Here is a 23,815-nt window from a genome sequence, read left to right as displayed (position 1 = left end):
TCACAGTACGGATTTACGCTACCCACTGCAAATGGAAGTCATGTCGAGAAATTTTCAGTTGACTGCTATTCTGTAATGACTCGTTACCAATACGCCAATTAGTATAGTATTCTCCAGCTATAAAGCGATCCTTTCGGAGGAAAGAATTATAATTACACATGAAATTATGTTTTTTAACTATAGACGAACGACATAATAAGACGAAAAAATTGATCTTCCGAAATGTATTGACTGTGGTTTGGTACTTTTGTTAACATAGCAAGAGAGTGCAGAAGCCTGATTTTATGGAACCTGTGAAGCTGTGATATGAGCCTTCGATAAACGTGAATCCGCAAGTTAACGAACGACGCGTACAAATAGAGAATTCAGAAGTGCGACGAATAATTCTATCTAACTCTGGAAAATCTCCTCTCGAGTATTTTAAGTTGGAAAGCGTTCGTAAATCGACTTCCCAACACTAACTCCAGTCTAGATTACATCTGAAAATACGACGTAGTCGTTCACGAAAGTTGCGAGTAATCGGCTCTGTAAGCGCGATGCGGACGTGCCGCTGTCGCAAAGGGCGGTTACTAGAACTATGGCTGCCGGCTGCTGGCGAGAACATTGGCCAGGGGAAGAAGGACGCCGTGCCTGCGCTATCGACAATGACCTCGCCGCCGCCGCTTCTCAGGGAGACAGCTGTGAAATCACGTTTTCCGCTTAAGTACAGATTGCCCCACTATCGCCCGGTCGCTTCTTCTTCTTTGAGGACAAGTCCCCACCTTCGTGTGTATTTCGAAAATTGCTGAAAAGTAAGCATCTTCGTGAAACACATTAAAGAAGCTTCTGTTTCGTGGATAAAGCTCGAGAAGAAGTTCTTCTTACCTTCGCGATCTCGATGGAAGCAGCATGCAACGGGCTGCAGCACACTCCCGCATTCCTATGCTAAACTGTGTATGATGAGCGCAAGCAGTTTATGTTTTGTAAGACCGCTTTACTAATGTAAGCGCTGACCTGTTACGTAAACATTTTATCCAGTACAAGGCACGGTTGGTGGTTTGTAACTTTAGCCACACGCTGGCTGGCTGCCTGCTGTGCAGTATGAGAAACAATTTTTTGTAAGGTATTTTTTTTATATGTGACACAATTTTTTATGATACGATCATAACCGGTTTCGAACTTCAAAGGCCATCTTCAGATGCTACAATAGAGAACAGAAAAACTTAAATTAAGACCCGAAACAAGTGCGATTATTTTCACTTCGTGTACTTGTGACCTTAGTAAAGAGCTGCTAACATCCAAATGATTCATACCCGAGGGTGGCATTTCGTGAACAAGTGTTCGTGCGTTGTCAACTAAACATAAAATCAGGAATCAGGGAATTATATACAGATAACCACGTGTACTTTTCCTTTAAGCTTTTCTGTTCTCTACTGTAGCATCTGAAGATGAGCTTTGAAGGTCGAATCCGATCAAGATTGTATCATAAAAAAGCGATTGCGTCAGATATAAAAAAATACCTTACACTAAGTCAATAACTGGCAACGGCCCTGCCGCAGTGGGTACACCGGTTCCCGTCAGATCACCGAAGTTAAGCACTGTCGGGCGTGGCCGGCACTTGGATGGGTGACCATCCGGGCCGCCATGCGTTGTTGCCATTTTTCGGGGTGCACTCAGCCTCGTGATGCCAATTGAGGAGCTACTCGACCGAATAGTAGCGGCTCCGGTCAATGAAAACCATCATAACGGCCGGGAGAGCGGTGTGCTGACCACACGCCCCTCCTATCCGCATCCTCAGTTGAGGATGACACGGCGGTCGGATGGTCCCGGTGGGCCACTTGTGGCCTGAAGACGGAGTGCTTTGCTTTTTTAAGTCAATAACCGGTCTCCGTAAACGGAATGTCGTTCTCTCCCAGAGAATTTTTTGGGCAGTGCTACTTTAGAGAGAAGGAAGAAACGATACTAGGGATTAACGCACCATCGACAGCGAACGATCCCAAATTAGGAGAAGGGAATCGGTAGTGTCCTTTTCAGAGTAATCGTCTGCCATTTACTTTAAGTAATTAGGGAAATGACGAGAAACCTAAATTAGGACAGCAGAATGTGGGCGGGATCCGCCGTTCTGTCGAGTCCGACCCCTGTGTAATCTCACTCGGTACGATTTTCGATCGATTAAAATGAATGAAGTTGATTGGAAAGCCAGTCGTATTCCATTCATGCAGTGTTTCTAATTGGCAGTCAATATAAGTTAATTGCATATGCAAGCCGTGTTTCAAGCTCTTGGGTGCTCCTACTGTCCCCTGATTTACCACGTACATTGCTTTCGTATATCGCTTGAACACACTTCATAACTATTGTCACACATTATATTTAACGTCAGCTCGTGAGCCTCACCACGTAATGTTTTTCTTTATAACTAAATATCTTTTATTGAGAAGAGATCCAATGTTTTTTGTGATCCTATTTTGAGTGAAGACACCAATTTATTTATTTACTTAACAGGTTCCGTAGGTGCATTAGAACCAAACATATGTGGTAATGGAACGAGTCAGTATATTATTGACAGAATATTGAGTCAACTTACAGAACGCTGGTTATAAAATTTACAAACAAAGAATTAAATAATTAATGAAACACTAAGAAATACACTCCTGGAAATGGAAAAAAGAACACATTGACACCGGTGTGTCAGACCCACCATACTTGCTCCGGACACTGCGAGAGGGCTGTACAAGCAATGATCACACGCACGGCACAGCGGACACACCAGGAACCGCGGTGTTGGCCGTCGAATGGCGCTAGCTGCGCAGCATTTGTGCACCGCCGCCGTCAGTGTCAGCCAGTTTGCCGTGGCATACGGAGCTCCATCGCAGTCTTTAACACTGGTAGCATGCCGCGACAGCGTGGACGTGAACCGTATGTGCAGTTGACGGACTTTGAGCGAGGGCGTATAGTGGGCATGCGGGAGGCCGGGTGGACGTACCGCCGAACTGCTCAACACGTGGGGCGTGAGGTCTCCACAGTACATCGATGTTGTCGCCAGTGGTCGGCGGAAGGTGCACGTGCCCGTCGACCTGGGACCGGACCGCAGCGACGCACGGATGCACGCCAAGACCGTAGGATCCTACGCAGTGCCGTAGGGGACCGCACCGCCACTTCCCAGCAAATTAGGGACACTGTTGCTCCTGGGGTATCGGCGAGGACCATTCGCAACCGTCTCCATGAAGCTGGGCTACGGTCCCGCACACCGTTAGGCCGTCTTCCGCTCACGCCCCAACATCGTGCAGCCCGCCTCCAGTGGTGTCGCGACAGGCGTGAATGGAGGGACGAATGGAGACGTGTCGTCTTCAGCGATGAGAGTCGCTTCTGCCTTGGTGCCAATGATGGTCGTATGCGTGTTTGGCGCCGTGCAGGTGAGCGCCACAATCAGGACTGCATACGACCGAGGCACACAGGGCCAACACCCGGCATCATGGTGTGGGGAGCGATCTCCTACACTGGCCGTACACCACTGGTGATCGTCGAGGGGACACTGAATAGTGCACGGTACATCCAAACCGTCATCGAACCCATCGTTCTACCATTCCTAGACCGGCAAGGGAACTTGCTGTTCCAACAGGACAATGCACGTCCGCATGTATCCCGTGCCACCCAACGTGCTCTAGAAGGTGTAAGTCAACTACCCTGGCCAGCAAGATCTCCGGATCTGTCCCCCATTGAGCATGTTTGGGACTGGATGAAGCGTCGTCTCACGCGGTCTGCACGTCCAGCACGAACGCTGGTCCAACTGAGGCGCCAGGTGGAAATGGCATGGCAAGCCGTTCCACAGGACTACATCCAGCATCTCTACGATCGTCTCCATGGGAGAATAGCAGCCTGCATTGCTGCGAAAGGTGGATATACACTGTACTAGTGCCGACATTGTGCATGCTCTGTTGCCTGTGTCTATGTGCCTGTGGTTCTGTCAGTGTGATCATGTGATGAATCTGACCCCAGGAATGTGTCAATAAAGTTTCCCCTTCCTGGGACAATGAATTCACGGTGTTCTTATTTCAATTTCCAGGAGTGTATATCACAGAGAAAAGTTCTCAACTACTGCGAGGAACTCCTGTACAGAATAGGAGTGTGCCGCAAGTAAACCTCATGGCTCATCACTCAGTTGTTTTAGTCCTGCTGGAAGCCTATTGAAAATGTAACCTGCTGAATTGTGTACATCTTTCTGTACCATACTTAACGTAGTGTTCCCCAAGTGTAAATCGCTTATCCGTTTAATGTGCAGTGAACGAATATTGCAGCTTATTCTGACTGAGTCAATATTGTCGCCAAAAAATCTCATAACGGAATGCTCAGGTATACAGAGCGCCGGCAGAACTAGAATTCCGAGACACCTGAACAACAACCTACACGAAGATCACTGACACAATGACACCGCAGGTCAGTCTGACCGTCCCTGTCTGGGCAAAAAATATTCTCGGTAAGTGCACACTGATGTCCTAAAATATAATACCATACGATATAATAGGGTGAAAGTAAGGAAAGCAAGAAAGTTGGTAAGTATATAGATTAATATTAATGGAATATACGCAAAATTATTATAATATTAAAACCATAATGATTATTGAAGTGATATAATTTTAGTACTTTTTCTGGTATCGGCCGGCCGGTGTTGCCGAGCGGTTCTAGGCGCTATAGTCTGGAACCGCGCGACCGCTACGGTCGCAGGTTCGAATCCTGCCTCGGGCATGGATGTGTGTGATGTCCTTACGTTGGTTAGGTTTAAGTAGTTCTAAGTTCTAGGGGACTGATGACCTAAGATGTTAAGTCCCATAGTGCTCAGAGCCATTTGAACCATTTTGAACCAACCAGTGTTTGAGTCGCGCTTCAGTTAAATCTTGCTGATTCACCCATACAATTTCATGAAGAGGTGTTCGAGTGGTCAGCATAATCCCTCTCCACAGCTTTAGGCATCCTCCTCGATATCGGAGTTTTTCCACAATGTTTGAATCCCGAAATAGTGTTCCACCAGTTCCTCAGATGAGAAATCGTCGAGAATCACTCTCCAGACCAAATCGGGACTCATGTGTGAAAAGAACTTTGGACCACCGTTCGACTGTCCAGGTGGCATGTTGACGGTTCCACTTACACGTTCCCTTCTGTGAAGACAGGCCAGAGGTAAACATACAGCAGGTCTCCAACAATAAAAGCCACTCTGCTGAAGCAGCCGCTGCGGCCGAGCGGTTCTAGGCGCTTCAGTCCGGAACTGCGCTGCTGCTACGTTCGCAGATTCGAATCCTGTCTCGGGCATGGATGTGTGTGATGTCCTTAGATTAGTTCGGTTTAAGTAGTTCTAAGTTCTAGGGGACTGATGACCTCAGAAGTTAAGTCCCAGAGTGCTCAGAGCCATTTTTTTTTTTCTGGCATCAACGCGTCTTCATTCCTTTTGTGATCCCGTATGGTGTAACTAGCTGTTCGTCTCAAGAATTTCATTTGACAGGCTGTTAGCCTTTTCGCATCTTTCGCCTTTATGTCCAGACTTCACTGCCGGCAAAATTAGATAACAAGACTCCGTGGTGCTGTCGTTCCGTGAAACAAGTACTCTCCTTAACGGTATCCATGACCGGAAGTGGTCTGATCGAACAGCCTCTACGGGGTCCGCAGAAATGAATAAAGGGTGCTTCCTTGTGTGTTGAATGAAACTATAGGGAGAGGATGGCATTATGTAGACCTACATAAAGAATACAAGTTTTATGTAAACTGGGATATTATCCACTAATGTGAATGATTGAAATGTTTTATCTGCCTTGATGTCGAGAATCTTAGGCGAAAATGGGGAAGTCCGTGCATCGGTCTAAATTTATGTTCCAAATCCGAGAAAAACTATACACTGGCTGGCAGTTTACGAGGCCAATAGACCTTGATATGAAAAGCATATTATATTCTGGTCTGGCTTACATAGTTCACTCTGAGGCAAGCATATCGTGTTCTAGCTATTCAGACAGGCGTACAACGAGTGACACGCAAAAAATAAGTCGTAAACCAACCTCAGTACTGTAAAGAGAGTTCAGACATTCCTTAGTTTTCTAAAGCTGTAACTTGTAAGTATTTGTTAGAGTAATTTGATGGGTCGTAAGACGCTAGACCTGTACCCGCTGTATTAGGTGACGTTGAACAAGAATGAAATTAGAATTATATGTTAATACCTTCAGCTGCTGTCGGGCGCTGGCCGCGGTGGCCAAGCGGTTCTAGGTGCTTCAGTCTGGAACCGCGCGACCGCTACGGTCGCAGGTTCGAATCCTTCCTCGCGCATGGATGTGTGTGATGTCCTTAGGTTAGTTAGATTTAAGTAGTTCTAGGGGACTGATGACCTCAGATGTTAAGTCCCATAGAGCTTTTTGAACCATTTGTAATATGTAAGACTTTTTTATTTTGTTTTAATATGTAAGATTCAATAAAATTTTCGTTTTTCGATTCCTAGGATCAATTAACGTAAAAAAGTAATGATATTAGAAAAATCGCATAGGATTACTTTCTTGTTCGGTTGCGAAGAAATTTCATTAGAGATTTGAAAGGAATGAGAATCTGCTACCGCCTATTTTTGGGTCGTTACAAATTTAAGTCCGCCACTAATTTATGCAGTAACTGTTAAAACAACGAAGAAAATTAACTGAATGTGGACAGCCCTGTCTCCAACACAAAATACTACTCTAGTAAAACGCAAATGCGAAAAGCTCACGGTGAGAATTGCTACTTGTGTACGCAGTATCTACTGGTGGCAGCATATTCTTAATTTACTTGGGTGAGAGCAACCGATCCTTATTACGACGTAACTGTGGCGGTCATGACAAACATAGTAATAGTAAATCATAACAGAAGCAATATAAAACTGGGTGTGTAGCTTCAAAAACAGTCATTTAGTAATTTCACGAAGAATTCGATACATCGAAAGTCGCACTATAGTTTCACATGCTACTGAAGAATAAACAGAGATGACAGAACAACACGGAACACAACTGACCAAGACACGAGGTGGCCTCTGGCTTCGACATGTTGTCTGTACTACGTGGGTGACTTTTTTCGAGGTCAATTCTGTCGTAAAAAATCGGTACCACTTTTGAACTCTGCCGGCCAGAGTGGCCGAGCGGTTCTAGGCGCTTCAGTCTGGAACCGCGCGACCGCTACCGTCGCAGGTTCGAATCCTGCCTCGGGCATGGATGTGTGTGATGTCCTTAGGTTAGTTAGGTTTAAGTAGTTCTAAGTTCTAGGGGACTGATGACCTCAGAAATTAAGTCCCATGGTGCTCAGAGCCATTTGAACCATTTTTTTTAACTCTAATATCTAAAAACAAAGTTTTCATAGCACAATAATACATGTTAATATTAATAGACCGTAAATAAACTTCCGAGACACCATAGTGCCTCCTAGTTATGCGTAGTTAATACGCCATTATTTGATATTGTAAGCTACATACAATTCTTTACATAGTTCTCAGAAAATTAGGTCAGTCTCTCCTCTTGGAAGTGTGGAACCGATTGCTATTATCGGCAGTCACTGTCTAATTTCAATGCTTATTGCAAAAACAAAATTTTAAAGTTTTATTTGTGTGTGTGTGTGTGTGTGTGTGTGTGTGTGTAACAAATCACTTCATTAAATTGTAATAATCACGGATTATCCGATAGCTACTTATACACGAGTAGCACGTGTAAATATTCTTAAGCTCAGACCATATGTAGCGTAAGAAGTGTAACAGGAACGTTACATGTCGACAAAATAAAAGAAGGTGAAGCAACACTGACAGAGAAATAGGTCCTGTGGGACACGGTACTTTCCGCCCGATATTGTTGAGCCGCTTGCAAGCTGCGCCAGTGTCATCAGTCTCCCTGTGGTATATTACGTAACAGGTTCACAGTCTTGCCTTGAAGGCACAGTGAGACTCTTTTGGTTCGTTTTTAATTTGCACATCGATATTCCGTGACTGAAGCTTTTTCTGCAGCAAATCGAATGAATTATACAAAAGATTGCCCGTGGTCCTACTTTCTTTTGTAACACCTCAGCTGTTCAACTGAGTCACATATTTTCTGTAAATGTTTGGAAAAAAGCAGAATCACTGATTTACATTTATTTTTCAATGCTGTGGTTCTCTGTGTGGTCAGATAGTTGTCCTGTACAGCACAAGTTCTGAATGGAGACGGGTAGGGAAGGAAGTCGGTTGTGTGTTTTTTAAACGAGCCGTTCCAGCGTAATCTTGGTCTAGCTCAAACATCGAAAACTGACTCTTGATGGTCGAACAGAGATTTGAAATTCGCTCCTCGCATATGCGAACCCAACTCCTAACCATCGCATCACCGTACTTGGTAATAGGGCCTGAGGAGATGTTGGGTTACTTTTCACGCATACACATTTACCATATTTAGTGTAAAACCACCGATACGTCACAAGCTATTTTAGTCTCTCGGTAGGTACTTTCGATGCAGTCAGAACGTCTCGATATTTGTAGTGTGTTTTCAGTTTACGCCATTGTAAACTTTCCTTTTGTCTCCTCTGCCTTAATTTCCGTGTTACAGCTCATTTTAGTTTCGTCAATATGTACTTCCACCTACGCTCAAAAAAATGGCTCTGTGTACTATGGGACGTAACATCTATGGTCATCAGTCCCCTAGAACTTTGAACTACCCATTGTAAACTTTCCTTTTTGTCTCCTCTGTCTGCAGTATAAGATAAAGTGCATGAAGCACGATGAGTAGGCCTCACTAAGTTCGGCTTAAGGACATTTCAGTTCCAAACCACGCACTTTATTTCTTTTTTTTCCCGCGGGAGACGTTTAGTTTCGTCTACGTGGATATAACATTAGTTAAAATTACCGAACCTCGAGCACTGTAAACTTGCATCTTTTTACGGATTCTCCATGTATTTGACAAGAAGTGCTGTATCACGTGCCATGTTTAGGCAATGGTCCTACACATGATTATTTTAGCATTCGCCACCACTCACCTTTTTGACATGTACATTTCTAGACTGAACACACTGTGTGTGTTACTCTTCCTAGCTGAAATTACACGTGATCAGAAAAACACAGAAGCAATCCTGTCCCGGAACGCGCACCACAGCCCCCAGTAAACAAACACAGGCGTACATCCGGTTTACAATGTATCATACATTTTCCGGCCCCCATACCGCCCTCCCCGTCTTTCTGCTGCCACAGCAGCATTCGTCGTCTCCTGTCGTCTCGACGATTAGCGACGTCGATTTTTCTTCTACATTCCTCTCGCTACCGTTTATAAACCAGGATTAACAACATATATGTTGCGTTATCTTGCGCTGAGACCCATGATAGCAGATATGTCTGCTCAGCATATAACGTATTATTTCCTACCAACTCTCTATTACTCGTATTGCTAACTCCTTACAGACGTTTTCCCGGATTTTATATATTTCTATATCGTCGATAAATGGAAATGCCGTGTGGCTAGAGCCTCCCGTCGGTTAGACCGTTCACATGCCACTTCGGCGACTTGCGTGTCGATGGGGATGAAATGAAGATGATAAGGACAACACAACACCCATTCCCTGAGCGGAGAAAATCTCCGACCCAGCCCGAAATCGAACCCGCGCCGGTAGGTATGACATTCCGTCGCACTGACCACTCAGCTACCAGGGGCGGACAAATCGTCGATAACAGTACTTTTCAATGACTTTTTATGTTCTATTAAATTTTCTGATATTTACTGTGTAAACATCATGAGCTACCTGACTTATACAGGGTGTTACAAAAAGGTATGGCCAAACTTTCAGGAAACATTCCTCACACACAAAGAAAGAAAATATGTTATGTGGACATGTGTCCGGAAACGCTTACTTTCCATGTTAGAGCTCATTTTATTACATCTCTTTAAATCACATTAATCATGGAATGGAAACACACAGCAACAGAGCGTACCAGCGTGGCTTCAAACACTTTGTTACAGGAAATGTTCAAAATGTCCTCCGTTAACGAGGATACATGCATCCACCCTCCGTCGCATGGAATCCCTGATGCGCTGATGCAGCCCTGGAGAATGGCGTATTGTATCACAGCCGTCCACAATACGAGCACGAAGAGTCTCTGCATTTGGTACCGGAGTTGCGTAGATAAGAGCTTTCAAATGCCCCCATAAATGAAAGTCAAGAGGGTTGAGGTCAGGAGAGCGTGGAGGCCATGGAATTGGTCCGCCTCTACCAATCCATAGGTCACCGAATCTGTTGTTGAGAAGCGTACGAACACTTCGACTGAAATGTGCAGGAGCTCCATCGTGCATGAACCACATGTTGTGTCGTACTTGTAAAGGCACATGTTCTAGCAGCACAGGTAGAGTATCCCGTATGAAATCATGATAACGTGCTCCATTGAGCGTAAGAGTGTCCGCAGCTCGTGGTCGTGCGGTAGCGTTCTCGCTTCCCACGCCCGGGTTCCCGGGTTCGATTCTCGGTGGGGTCAGGGATTTTCTCTGCCTCGTGATGACTCGGTGTTGTGTGATGTCCTTAGGTTAGTTAGGTTTAAGTAGTTCTAAGTTCTAGGGGACTGATGACGATAGATGTTAAGTCCCATAGTACTCAGAGCCATTTTTTTTAGCGTAGGTGGAAGTACATATTGACGAAACTAAAATGAGCTCTAACACGGAAATTAAGGGTTTCCGGACACATGTCCACATAACATCTTTTCCTTATTTGTATGTGAGGAATGTTTCCTGAAAGTTTGGCCGTACCTTTTTGTAACACCCTATATACGAGTGTCTGCGACAAATAAATCAGCTGTATCTTTCTAAGAGAAACCATTCCGCCATTCGTCTTAAGCGATTTAGGGAAACTACCGAAAACTGCAGTCTGGGTTGGTCGATGGAGATCTTAGCGCTACTAATCCCGGACACGAGTCCAGTGTCTTAACCGTAACACCACCTCGCTCATCTTCGTGTCCATTATACCATGTGTTACGGCGTAAAGTCAGCGTCAGCAACGACAGGGAAAAGAAGGCTGCGAGAGGAGGTCAGCCCATCGCACGCTGACCGACCTCCCTCCCGGACGACAACACGATAGCAGCGGCCCCCATGTGAAGAGGACAGAAGCGCCGCGGCCGACTGGTGGCAGCCCACTTCAATAGCAACTGCACCGTTAGCCACTTCGTTAGCTATCTCTATGTAGCACAGACTTGTGTTTGTCTATTCTGGAGAACACTGATTATTTTGCATGTCGCCCTTTGCTTGCGACACTAATCAAAGTTGAGTAATTGTGATTGTCTTTTGTAATAAAACTCATTAATACGAGTTGATTGTTCGTCAAGCGAACCGAGTACGCAGGATTCCTAGAGAAGACACCAAGGATGTTAATCTGCAACACATTGAGAACGAGAGAAATACTCGCAGTGTAAAAACTTCATCAGCTGTGAGTTACACGTATTTTTGGGCCGAAACGTAAGTACTGAGGTCCCAAAATTGATTTGTACAAGTTAAAACAAAAGTGTCTACACACTTGATTCCAAAAAACTTTTATATCGCAAAGAAGTGCTCGATTTACAGAGAAACCGGCTTTGTGCATCTTCTTCCTGCTGTAGTCCTATAAACTTCAGGCATTGTCTCTTCAGGAATTATTATAAATTTCATTGTTAGTGATGGCATTAATCGAAATTTCCTATACATTCCAACTTAACGAAGTAAAACGAGTTTTTGGCGCCGGCATAATCTACTCAGTTCACTATAAACTCAAGGCAGAAACACTCTAATGGACTGGTGCAATGGGTTACGGCATGTTAGAATTAATTTAAATTGTACCGGCATAATAAATTTTCTACAGAAAGTATAGGCGTAATGAAGTACCATATGACGGACTAAAGTCGAGAACGATATTTGTAGTGTGAATTTAACAAATATTGTTGTTGTTCTAATCTTCAGTCCAAAGATGATTTTGTTGCAGCTCTCAACGCCATACAAACAGCTGCATGTCATCAGAAAATCTAACAACTAAAAACTAGAAATTAGCATTCATGGTTTTGGTTGTAGATAATTCGTTTTGACTAGTTACTTTCCGGTAAACACATGTGAAATGTTCTGAGTTTTCATACCTCTAGCCTACAAAATGTAATGGCTCATAGTATTCGTTTTAGTGCAGAGTCAATATCCTTTCTTCAGCGAAATGTATTAAGCTTCATATATTACGATATTTTAAGAGACAACAGAAAGAAACGGGAGATGAAACGCATTTGTTAAAGAAAAAGAAAAAAACCGTAGCTCGTTTAATGTTCCGAACTGTGTAATGTAGACGTTCTATTAATATGTTTTCGTAATGGTGCTTATTGTTGCCTAAGTGTATTTTACTCTAAATCATGCACGATATATGTAAACGCCTTACATGGAAGATACTTGGCCAAGAAAGTAAGCTACCAGTGATGATGGGCCAGTACACTGCGTCAAAGAAGACTGCCATAAACAAAAACATGCAGACATATAAATATCACTTGACTTCACAAGAAATTATCAGTAACCGGTGGAACATATTATGCTATACTATAATTCTGCATAGTAATGACCTAGAGGTAAATTCATATGGGAGTAAGCATATAACATTATTATAATATTTCCACCGTAAAATGCTACCCCATTCACAGGGTTTAAGGTAGACGGTGATCGTCTGTTAAAGGAAATTAATCAGACTATAACTCGCCACTGAAGAGTAATGTAGTAAAAGGATGCAATTTTATTCGAGTGGGAATCGAACTTACTATGGTATGTTGCTTCGAAAGTAAAAGATGTGGTCATGCAAATACATACCGTCACCAGCCTAATTAAGCAAAAGTAATTTCAATTAAATACACAGCAAACAAAGTAAACTAACTGGTGTATTAAATATCACTTCACTGAGAAATTTGTTTGGAAATCTGGTACGAAAACCAATAGCAAACATTAGAATGTGTTAGGAAAGTAAGTAGCCACGAACAAAGCTGCTATGTGTTTGCACGAGCTTTCACTGTGGCTTATTGACTGACTGAGTGAGAGGCTGATTATAACTTGTGGTGGAAACCTAAAACTCTTCTGTCTCGTAACACAATTCCTGAATTACTCTTTCAATAATAATAACCTACACAAAGAAATATACACACAAAATCACTATTTACACACCTATAACACCAATATGACTTGTAAGCCTTCAAACTATTATTCTGTAATCACTGTTCTCTAGTAAATATTATTTTCAGAGAAATGACTTTAATTATCTGAAAAAGTTTCACATCAAATTGTAATTGTAATTAAATACGTTTTTACTACGTGTAGAACTTAAGAACCTTAACTACCATCTCGAACACTTCACTCAGAATACTATTTGGAAAACCAAATATACAGCTAAATAAAATTTAGCAGTATTTTTAATTACGGAAATTAATCATTTAAGCATGTTCACTTTCTCAGAAAAAGGAGAACTCCGAATGTTCTTGTAACAGGAACAGGATCTTATGAAGGAGAGTGACTTGGGATAAAACACGGTTCGTGATGCTAAGTTAGTCTTATGCACTTATTAGAGAACTTCAGCAAACCATGCTCCTTGCCCTAGTGCTCTGCTGCCAAACGAACTGCGTTACCTCATGCGATTTTCGACATACTCGTCTATCCATGCAACTTTTCTCTATGCGTCTACCGTCCAATGACTGTGCCCTGCGAAGAGCAGTGACTAGAGGTGTATGTGTGTGGCTGTGGATTCTAAAATATTTTATTCTTGTGTGTAGATACTGTTTGCAGCGGCGAATTTCTCTAGTGTTTGTGCCAAGGTCAGATCCACTATTATGTTTCCGCTGGTGTTGGTTTCCTGAGCACCTGTGACCAGTCTCAAATTCCAGTAGGTTGTTGACAACAAAATAGCTCAGTCAGTAAATTTATTATGAGGCTGTCGTTAATATTCCGAACTGATTAAACGAATATCTTAATAATGTAGTGTGATAATCACACCCATAATTCTACGCATTTTCTTTAGCGCAATGAATATTTCAGCTTAAGTGAGAAGCTATCCCCCACCCCCAAAAAAGGAAAAAGCTGACTCTACACATCATCAATTATTGAATAAGACCATTGCAACAATCGCGTCATAGCACGTAACAAAATTACCTACTAATTTGTTGAAATTTTGTATACTTATCAACCCACTGTCGTATTAAGTTTTATATTTGACAACAGATATCTTTCTTCAACGAATATAAAAAGGCTGAAGATATGAAACGAGTGCTTCAGTGAAATCGATACAGTGCTTGTCGTCATTAATAGTAGTCAGAGATTCAAGCATAAGTTGATTCTCTACTAGTACTTCGAATGTGCAGAAAAATATCGGCAGTTTAATTACGAATAGCAGCTGTGAATGGTGCGATACGGAGAACATCGTAGAGCGCGCGCTGCAGTCCTTTTGCGAATTGAAACAGCGGAGTTCTCCATCTGCGACGTTTCTCCTTGGGGCTTCACACTATCCAGATCTCTTTATGCGCCGCTCCCCGTCTCAGGGAGAGCCGCACATCCTTCTTACTCCTAACGACCGCAGTCGGAAAATCTCCAGCCAGCCCAGACTGAGGAGGGGACCCGAGGCGACATGAATCTTAAGCAAGCCGTGTGGGACTGCCAGCAGACGGACGAATCAATACATTCACCTGCAAGGTGGTCTCCACTCATAGTGGATCTGTGACGACTTGCGAGAGCTGTGTGGTGATTTTGAGAAGAAAAACGAATGTGATCTACACAACTAATCTTGCAGATTTAGATCAGTCACACACACACACACACACACACACACACACACACACACGAGCATTGTCGACACAGTGCAGAGATGGTATAAATTTCAATGGCATGTTTTTATCTCGTTAGATAAGTGCACCGTCCGTCCAAACTGTCGGTGACTGATTTTATTCCTGTTTCCAGGGCTCTCGTTCATCCAGCCAGATGCGATCGCTGAAGTCCCACGATATTTCGGCGAATAACCTTTCCGCCATCATCAGGTGGTTCTGATGGAATGGTCTGTCTGACTGACTCTCTCTCTCTCTCACCTTTTACTTTCCCCTCCTTGGGGAAGTGTATGGAGGAGTTTATAGCCTGTTGGCTTTTACTCCACAATGTATGTTGTGTGTGTGAGAGTTTCTTGGATAGTTTTGACTGTCTGTGTATTGTGGTGGTGTTCTGGTGGTGTCTTGTACTTCCCTGAGGTTTGCGAGATGTTGGGTATTTTAAGGATTAAGGATTGGTATTTAGGACTCGGAGATTTTGGGATTTTTCTCTTCGACTTAGTCGTCGAAGATCGTCATAGAGTGTTTATGCTTATCACACACAGGACATGTCATACCGACCTATGGAGTGGATTAGGTTATTTCCAGATCTGGAAGAGCTCTCGTAGAAAGCCCTTGCCAGATCATAGAATCTTTCTTTGAGGAAGGGGATTTCGGCAGAGGCGTGCAGATTGTCGATGAGGAATCCCATGGGTAGATGCAGTGCCCTTCTGAGGGCGCGGTTCTGCAGTCTCTGGAGTTTTTCCAGATGCTGCTTCGCCGCATATCCCTAGACAGGACACGCATATTCCATTACTGGGCGTATGACTGCCTGGTAGACATGTACTCCTACAGAGAAGGGAAGGGAGCTGGTCGTGTTGAGGCCTGGGTATAGGATGGACATTCTGGTGCAGACCTCCCTGTAGACCTCGTCTATGTGGGGTTTCCACGTTGGTCTCGAGTCCAAGGTTACGCCGAGATACTTAGCGGATCTGCGCCAGCGCAGTCGGGGTCCATGTTGGTGCAGGTGAAAGGGGGGGGGGGGGGGGAAAGCGGAGGCTTTGAGGAGGTCCGCGTCTGGGTGATCAGCATAGCCTGTATCTTTTCAGGGTTGATGGTGATGCGCCAGCGATGGGCCCAGGTTTCTGTGTTATTTAAAACCCTTTGTAGTCTACGAATGACCAGGTCCTTATTCACACTTCGAGTGTAGAACGCTGTGTCGTCAGCATACTGTGCAGTGTGCACCAGGGGGGCCGTGGGAGTGTCCACAGTGTACAGACTGTAAAAAAGGGCCCCAAGACCGATCCCTGTGGCACCCCAACACGAATACGCCTTTTGGTGGAGGTGGCTGTCTCTACATTGACAGAGAAAGTTCTGTTCGTGAGATAGCTTTGGATTAGTCTGAATATGCTCCCAGAGAACCCCTGTCTGTATAGCTTGTATGATAGCCCTTTACGCCGTACTGAGTCGAAGGCTTTGGCTACATCACGTAGCACTATCCCGCAGTAGCCTCTATGGTTGAAGCCCTCTGTGGCTGCTTCCACCAGTCTCATGATCTGTTGTGGAGCAGAGTGCCTCTGTCGGAATCCGAATTGGAAATCCGGAAGAAGTCGCTCGTTGGTGATGTGATCTCGTATGGGTACTAGCAGGAGGCGCTCATAGATCTTGCTGAGAGTTGGCAAGAGGCTAATCGGCCTGTAGTGCTGCGGGAATAAAGTGTCTTTCCCTAGTTTGTGTATCGCGACCGCTTCCGCGTCTTTCCAGTAAGTTGGAAACTCGCGGGTACGAGTAATCTCGTTGAAGACGTTCGCGAGTTGTTCGATAGCCGAGGGCGGAAGGTTTTTAACTAACTGATTGGTGACACTGTCATGTCCTGGCGCCTTTTTGTAGGGAAGGACCTAATTACTTTTGCCACGTCTTCGGGGGCGAAAAGTGTGGCTTCGTCCTCTGGGTCCTCCTCAGCATTGAGGAAGACAGCCAGTTGACGACGGACTACCTCTTCGTGTTCCTCATCCTGGGGTTCTGCCGCTTGAAACTGCTTCTCAAAGGTGTCGGCGAGGGCGTTGGTCTTTTCAGCATGGCTGTAGGCCAGACCCCTGTCGCCGTGCAGTGGCAGCAACCTAGCGCGTCTTTTGGTGAATTGCTTGGTTGCTTGCCATAGTGTGTGATAGTCTACTTTGAGGGCTGTGAGGTGGTTTTGCCATAGCTGGTTTCTGTGCTCATTGAGCGCTACCTTCAGCTCTCTCTGTAGACGATTGAGCAAGCTCCAGGTGGCCTGATTTCTGTTGATCTTCCACTCTTTTGCCACTCTGTTCTTGGGTCGGATTTAGGCTAGCAAATGTTCCGGGAGTTGTACTTGCGTGGGCGGGCCATCCCTTTGTGTGGCATCTTCCGCTGCCTCCAAGATGGTTCCTGTTAGGTCTTGTAGCGCTTATTCCACTGTTTCGGCAGTAGGTGACGGAGCGCGAGCGATATCAGAGGCGACAGTTTCTCGTTATCGCTCCCAGTCTGTACGTTTGTACGAAAAGACGCAAGCTATGCTGTTCACTCAGAGGCTCCCAAGTTGCGGACCTTCTCAACGCCCCCCCCCCCCCTCCACCTCCACCACCATCTAAACTGAACCGAGCTCCCCTGGCGCAGAACTGCCAAGTATCTTGGCATAACCTTGGACTCTCATCTTACGTGGAAACTCCACATAGACGAGGTACACAGGAAGATCTGTGCCAGAATGTCCATCCTATACCCAGTCCTTAAAACATCCAGTTCCGTTCCCTGCTCTATAGGAGTGAACGTTTATCAGGCCCTTATAAGGCCAGTAATGGAGTATGCATGTCATGTCTGGGGATACGCACCGAAGCAGCACCTGGACAAACTGCAGTTGCTGCAGAACCGCGCCCTCAGGAGAGCACTGCATCTGCCCCTGGGATTCCCCACCGACGATCTGCACGCCGCAGCTGAAATCCCTCTCCTGAAAGAGCGTTTCCAATATCTGGGAAGGGCCTTCTATGAAGACTCTTCCAGATCAGGAAATGTCCTCATCCACTCCTCAGGTCGGTATGATATGTCCCATGTCAAGCTCAAACGCCCAATGACGATCTTCGACGACTAAGTCGAAGAGAAAATCCATATACCCAATCCCTATTCATCTCGCCAACCTCAGGCAAGTACCAGACACACGCAGAACATTCATCACATTACGCAGACATCCAAAAATCACAGCCGGCGGGAGTGGCCAAGCGGTTCTAGGCGCTACAGTCTGGAACCGCGCGACCGCTACGGTCGCAGGTTCGAATCCTGCCTCGGGCATGGATGTGTGTGATGTCCTTAGGTTAGTTAGGTTTAAGTAGTTCTAAGTCCTAGGGGACTGATGACCACAGATGTTAAGTCCTATAGTGCTCAGAGCCATTTGAGCCAAGACCATTCCAACCGAACCACCTGATGATGGCGGAAAGGTTATTCGCCGAAATATCGTGGGACTTCAATGATCGCATCCAGCTGGACACCCGAGGGCCCCGGAAACAACACATACGCCGGGAAAGCCTCCGATCACACGATTTTATTCCTGTCGTATAAGCGACGTCAGCGCAGTAACCACTGTGGCAGCTTGACCTAACGATAGATATGCATTCCACCAGTCATTTGTGAGTAGGCAGTGATAAGTAGTGGACGTGTAACCATAGTGTGTCACTAATCACACTGGGACAACATGTCGAAACCAAGTGTTCAAAAAATTCTCCAAACTGGTTAGAAGAAGAGAAAAGTGTGTGCAAAGATTTTCTCTCACGCCTTGACTCCTGAACAAAAACGATGACATGTGGACACCTACCCCGATCTGAGTGTAATGCAAGAGGCGGACAACTATTTTCTAGAAAAATCATCACGAGTGGCGGGACTTGCTGTTACTAATACGAACCTAATACAAAACGACACGATCACAATTTTAAAAAAGGATGATTTATTCAAGAGAAACAGCTTCACAAATTAAGCAAGTCAATAATATGTTGATCCACCTCTGGTCCTTATACAAGCAGTTATTCGGCTTATCATTGTTTGATAGAATTGTTGGATTTCCTCCTAAGAGATATCGTACCAAATTCTGTGTAATTAGCACGTTAGGTCTTAAAATCCCGAGCTGGTCTGAAGACCCTGCCCGTAATACTCCAAACGTTCTCAATAGGGGACAGATAAGGCGACCTTGCTAGGCAAGCACGAAGTCAAGCAGTATATAATTCCGTCACGGTGCGTCTTTTTTTTCTTTTTTCTTTTTTTTATTAGAGCATATTTCAAGTGTTAACTTGATCTGCAGAATGGTTTCATTTCTATGCGTTTTTGAAGTAATTATAGTCTGTGGCTGTTCTGTTTATTCTAACAGAAATTCATCAAGTTTTGGCGATGGTTTATTAGAAAGCTGCTCCTTCATTTTCAACAGCTAAGAACAATACCATTAAGCCCAGCGTAGCCGTACTAATCTTGATGATGGTCCACGCGAAGGACGTCTCAAAAACGCAGCTAGAAACATCGAGAAAATACGCAGTGTTACACTGTGCGATCAAATAGTTGACGCTATATAGATATTGCAGCAAGCTGTAATACGTGAAACATTCTGAATAAATGTAGACGACAGAGTAAGTTACTTTCAGTCGCTGAGAAACCGGGAATATCCTTGAATCCTACCCCGAAAAGCCCCCCTCCCTGTCCGACCACCCTCTACTCCCAACCCTTCTGCTCTTAGCTTAGGGATTCGTGTCTCATCTACCGAGTTTATGTCGCCAATGAAACGACTGTATAAACTCTTTACAACGCGCCATTAAGGACAAAGAGCCCATAGCGACTCTGAAATAGCCTAAACAATTATCCGGGAAAACCAAGACTTCCACGTCGTTTTGATATTGCAGCTTTTGACTTCACGTTTAATTTTCAACTAATTCCAAACAAATCAGATGGTGAATTTCGTTAACACTTTTGCGACTAGTTAATAAACTGAACGACATATGAGTATGAAAAATACACTTTAAAAGTACAGGTGTTTGTCTGATACGGAATAATGACTGTAGAAGCAGCAGTTAGTACTTGAGATGGTTTCAATTATTCAGTGTTGTAAATAAAGTTTACATTGGTTTCCAAATTTCTGTATGTTTAGATGTTTGAGTGCTACGCATAAAAGAACCTATCAAAACATCAAGAACACATAAATGAATTAGCGCCGCATAAAAATTTTCAACTGTGTAAATTATGTTTGCGAAAACCTTCCCGCCGACTGCAAATATCTCTTTATTTGCCTTCGTAACAGTGTGTCAGATTCGTTCGAAGTTGTAATGTGGTCTGTTAGGGATTCAGTACTTTCCATCTTCAAGGTTCATTGATGTTCTTCTCTCACCGACATCCAAGCATAACTAAGACCTGCTATTCCAGACGTACCAAATGGTTCAAATGGCTCTGAGCACTATGGGACTTAACATCTATGGTCATCAGTCCCCTAGAACTTAGAACTACTTAAACCTAACTAACCTAAGGACAGCACACAACACCCAGTCATAACGAGGCAGAGAAAATCCCTGACCCCGCCGGGAATCGAACCCGGGAACCCGGGCGTGGGAAGCGAGAACGCTACCGCACGACCACGAGCTGCGGACCCAGACGTACCGGCAAAACTATTTACTTAAAAGCCATTCATTATTAAATCTTTAATTACTGGTAATACGAGCTACTCACATACTGATGTGAAAATATATCCTTAACGTCGAATACATAACGTAGCCATCACAATTATAGTCACACCCTATGAAATCAAGCGACGGCATGTTCAGGGGCTTTTGTTTCGTAATGTTTTTTCTCTTGATCCTGAAGTTATACCGTATAAAACTACTATTTTAACTACTACTGTAATATCTAATACAAATCTATAATAAAATGAAGTGACAAAAGTCATGGGATACATCCTAATATAGTGTCGGTCCTCCTTTATCCCGGCTTGGTGCAGAAACTCAACAAGTCGTTTGTAGTTCTTTGCAGAAATATTGAGCCATGCTGCCTCTATAGCCGTCGGTAATTGTGAAAATGTTGCTGGTGACGGATTTAGTGCACGAACTGACCTCTCGGTTATGTCCCATAAATGAACGATGGGATTCATGTTGGGCGATATGGGGGCCATATCATTCGCCCGAGTGTTCCAGAATGTTCTTCAAACCAATCACGAACAAATCTGGCCCGGTTACATGACACATCGTTGTTCGGGAAGATGAAGTCCATGCATGGCTGCAAATGGTCTCTAAGTAGCCGAACATAAACATTTCATGTGACTTATCGGTTCAGTTGGACCAGAGGATCCAGTCCATGTCTTGTAAACACCTTATGGAGTCAGCACCAGCTTGCACAGTGCATTGTTGACAACTTGGGTCCATGGCTTCGTGTGGTCTGCGACACTCTCGAACCTTACCATCAGCTCTTACCAACTGAAGTCGGGATTCATCTGAACAGGCCATGGTTTTCCAGTCGGCTATGGTCTAACCAATATTTTCACGAGTCCAGGAAAAGCGTTGCAGGCTCTGTCGTGCTGTTAGCAAAGGCACTCGCGTCGCTCATCTGCTGCCATAGCCCATTAACGCCAAGTTCCGCTGAAATTTCCTAACGGGTACGATCGTCGTACGTCCCACATTGATATCTGCGGTTATCATGCAGAGTTGCTTGTCTGTCAGCACTGACAACCCTATACAATCACCGCTGCTTTCGGTCGTTAACTAAGGCCGTCGGCCTCTGCGTCGTCCGTGGTGAGAAATAACGCTTGAAATTTGGTCATCTAGGCACACTCTTGGCACTGTGGATCTTAGAGTATTGAATTCCCTAAAGATTTTCGAAACAGAATGTCCCATGCGTCTAGTTCCAACAACCATTCCGCGTTCAAAGTCTATTAATTCCCGTCGTGCGGCCATAATTAGCTAGAAAACCGTTTCACATGAATCACCGAGTGCAAATGACAGCTTCGCCAATACACTGCCCTTTTATACCTTGTGTACGCGATACTACCGCCATCTGTGTATGGACATAAAGGGGATATTAAACGCAATAAACACGCGGGATGACAAGTCGTAATACGATGGACATGTATTCAGAGGACGGCGGTTCAAATTCTCTTCCGGCCATCCAGATTTAGCTATTCTGTAGTTATCCTTAGAGGCTTAAGGCAAACCCGAGATGGTTGCTTTAAAATGGAAAAGGCCGATTTCCATCCCCAGTCCGGGATGGGCTTCGTATGACATGAACTCGTCGTCGACGGGGCGTTTAAATTTTCTCGTACTGACTTCCTTTTTCACTGATCGAGATGACGCAGTGGTTAGAACACTGGACTCGCATTCGGGAGGACGACGGTTCAAATCCGCGTCAAGCCATCCTGATTTATATTTTCCCTTATTTTCCTAAATCGCATCAGGTAGATGCCGGGATGTTTTCTTTCAAAGAGCATGGCCCTTCCCTGACTCAATAACAGAGATGATCTCACTGTCTGGTCCCTTCCCTCAAATCAACCAAACAACTTTCTTTTTCCTTCTAGGCAATGAATGTATTATACATCCCGCTTAATACAGTCAAGAGAGCAAATTTTGAGAAATGAGGTACATAAATGAAGTCATTAGTTATAACAATCCGCCTCCGAAGCTGAGCCCTCAACGCGTCTGACTAACATGTAGAGCATCTGGGTTCATTTCCCGGTTCTACGTACTGCTTAAGATTTTCCTTGATGGGGGTATACCCAGCCTCTTGAGGAGAATGAGAATCTATGTGACTGGAAAGCTCACAAAAACCGGGAGAGCAGTATGGCTCTCGATATAAAATCGAAATGACGCTGTTTTGCGGAGGATGACACGTCAACGAGTAATACTTCCGTGCTCTCAAGGCCTGATCGCTGGGTTACTATTTTTCTTATTAATCATTATAGTTACCTATGTTTCCTATTAACCATTATACATTGAAGAGTCAAAAAAACTGGTACACCTGCCTAATATCGTGCAGGACCCCCGCTAGCACGCAGAAGTGCACAACCCGATGTGATATGGACTCGACTAATGTCTGAATGTCTGAAGTAGTGTTAGAGAGAACTGACACCATGAATCAAGCAGGGCTGTCCATAAATCCGTAAGACTACGAGGGCGTGGAGAACAGTACGTTGCAAAGCATTCCAGATATGCCCAGTGGTCGTGTCTGGGGAGTTTGGTGGCCAGCGAAAGTGTTCAGACTCAGAAGAGTGTTCCTGTAGCAACTCTGTAGCAATTCTGGACTTGTAGGGTGTCGCATTGTCCTGCCGGAATTACCCAAGTCCGTCGGAACGCGCAATGGACATGATCAGACAGGATGCTTACATACGTGTCACCTGTCAGTGTCGTATCTAGACGTTTCAGGGGTCCCGTGTCACTCATCACTCCAACTCCACACGCCCCACACCATTACAGAACCTTCAACAGCTTGAACAGTCCCCTGTTGACATGCAGGGTCCATGGATTCATGAGGTTGTCTCCATAATCGTACACGCCCATCCGCTTGATACAATTTGAAACGAGACTCGTCCGACCAGACAACGTTTCCAGTCACCAACAGTCAAATGTCGGTGTTGACGGCCCAGGCGAGACGTATAGCTTTGTGTCTTGCAGTCATCAAGGGTACACGAACGGACCTTCGGTTCCGAAAGCCCATAACGAACATGTTTCGTTGAATGAATCCGCACGCTGACACTTGTTGACGCCCAGCATTGAAATCTGCAGCAGTTTGCGGAAGGGTTGCACTTCTGTCACGTTGAACGATTCTCTTCAGTCCTTGTTGGTTCCTTTCTTGCAGGATCTTTTTCCGGTCTCAGCGATGTCGGAGATTTGATGTTTTACCAGATTCCTGATATTCACGCTACACTCGTGAAATGGTCGTACGGGAAAATCCCCACTTCCTTGCTACCTCGGACATGCTGTGTCCCATTAAGTGTGCGCCGACTATAACACCACGTTCAAACGCAGTTAAATTTTGATAACCTGCCATTGTAGTAACAGTAAACGATCTAATAACTGCGCGAGACACTTGTCTTATAAGGCGTTGCCG

General features: G+C 44.6%; 1 protein-coding gene and 1 pseudogene across 4 annotated transcripts in view; one reads left to right on the top strand and one right to left on the bottom strand.

The window, feature by feature from the left end:
- LOC126183309 (protein sickie-like) overlaps window positions 1–23,815 on the bottom strand; it is a 701,479-nt gene that overhangs the window by 529,935 nt on the left and 147,729 nt on the right. The window lies entirely within an intron of this gene.
- Window positions 1,520–1,637, top strand: LOC126185556 (5S ribosomal RNA; annotated as a pseudogene).

The sequence above is a fragment of the Schistocerca cancellata genome, chromosome 4 (assembly GCF_023864275.1).
Source record: "Schistocerca cancellata isolate TAMUIC-IGC-003103 chromosome 4, iqSchCanc2.1, whole genome shotgun sequence".
Classification (NCBI taxonomy): domain Eukaryota; kingdom Metazoa; phylum Arthropoda; class Insecta; order Orthoptera; family Acrididae; genus Schistocerca; species Schistocerca cancellata.
Note: the sequence above shows the minus strand (reverse complement) of the source record. Positions and strands in the feature narration are given on the sequence as shown.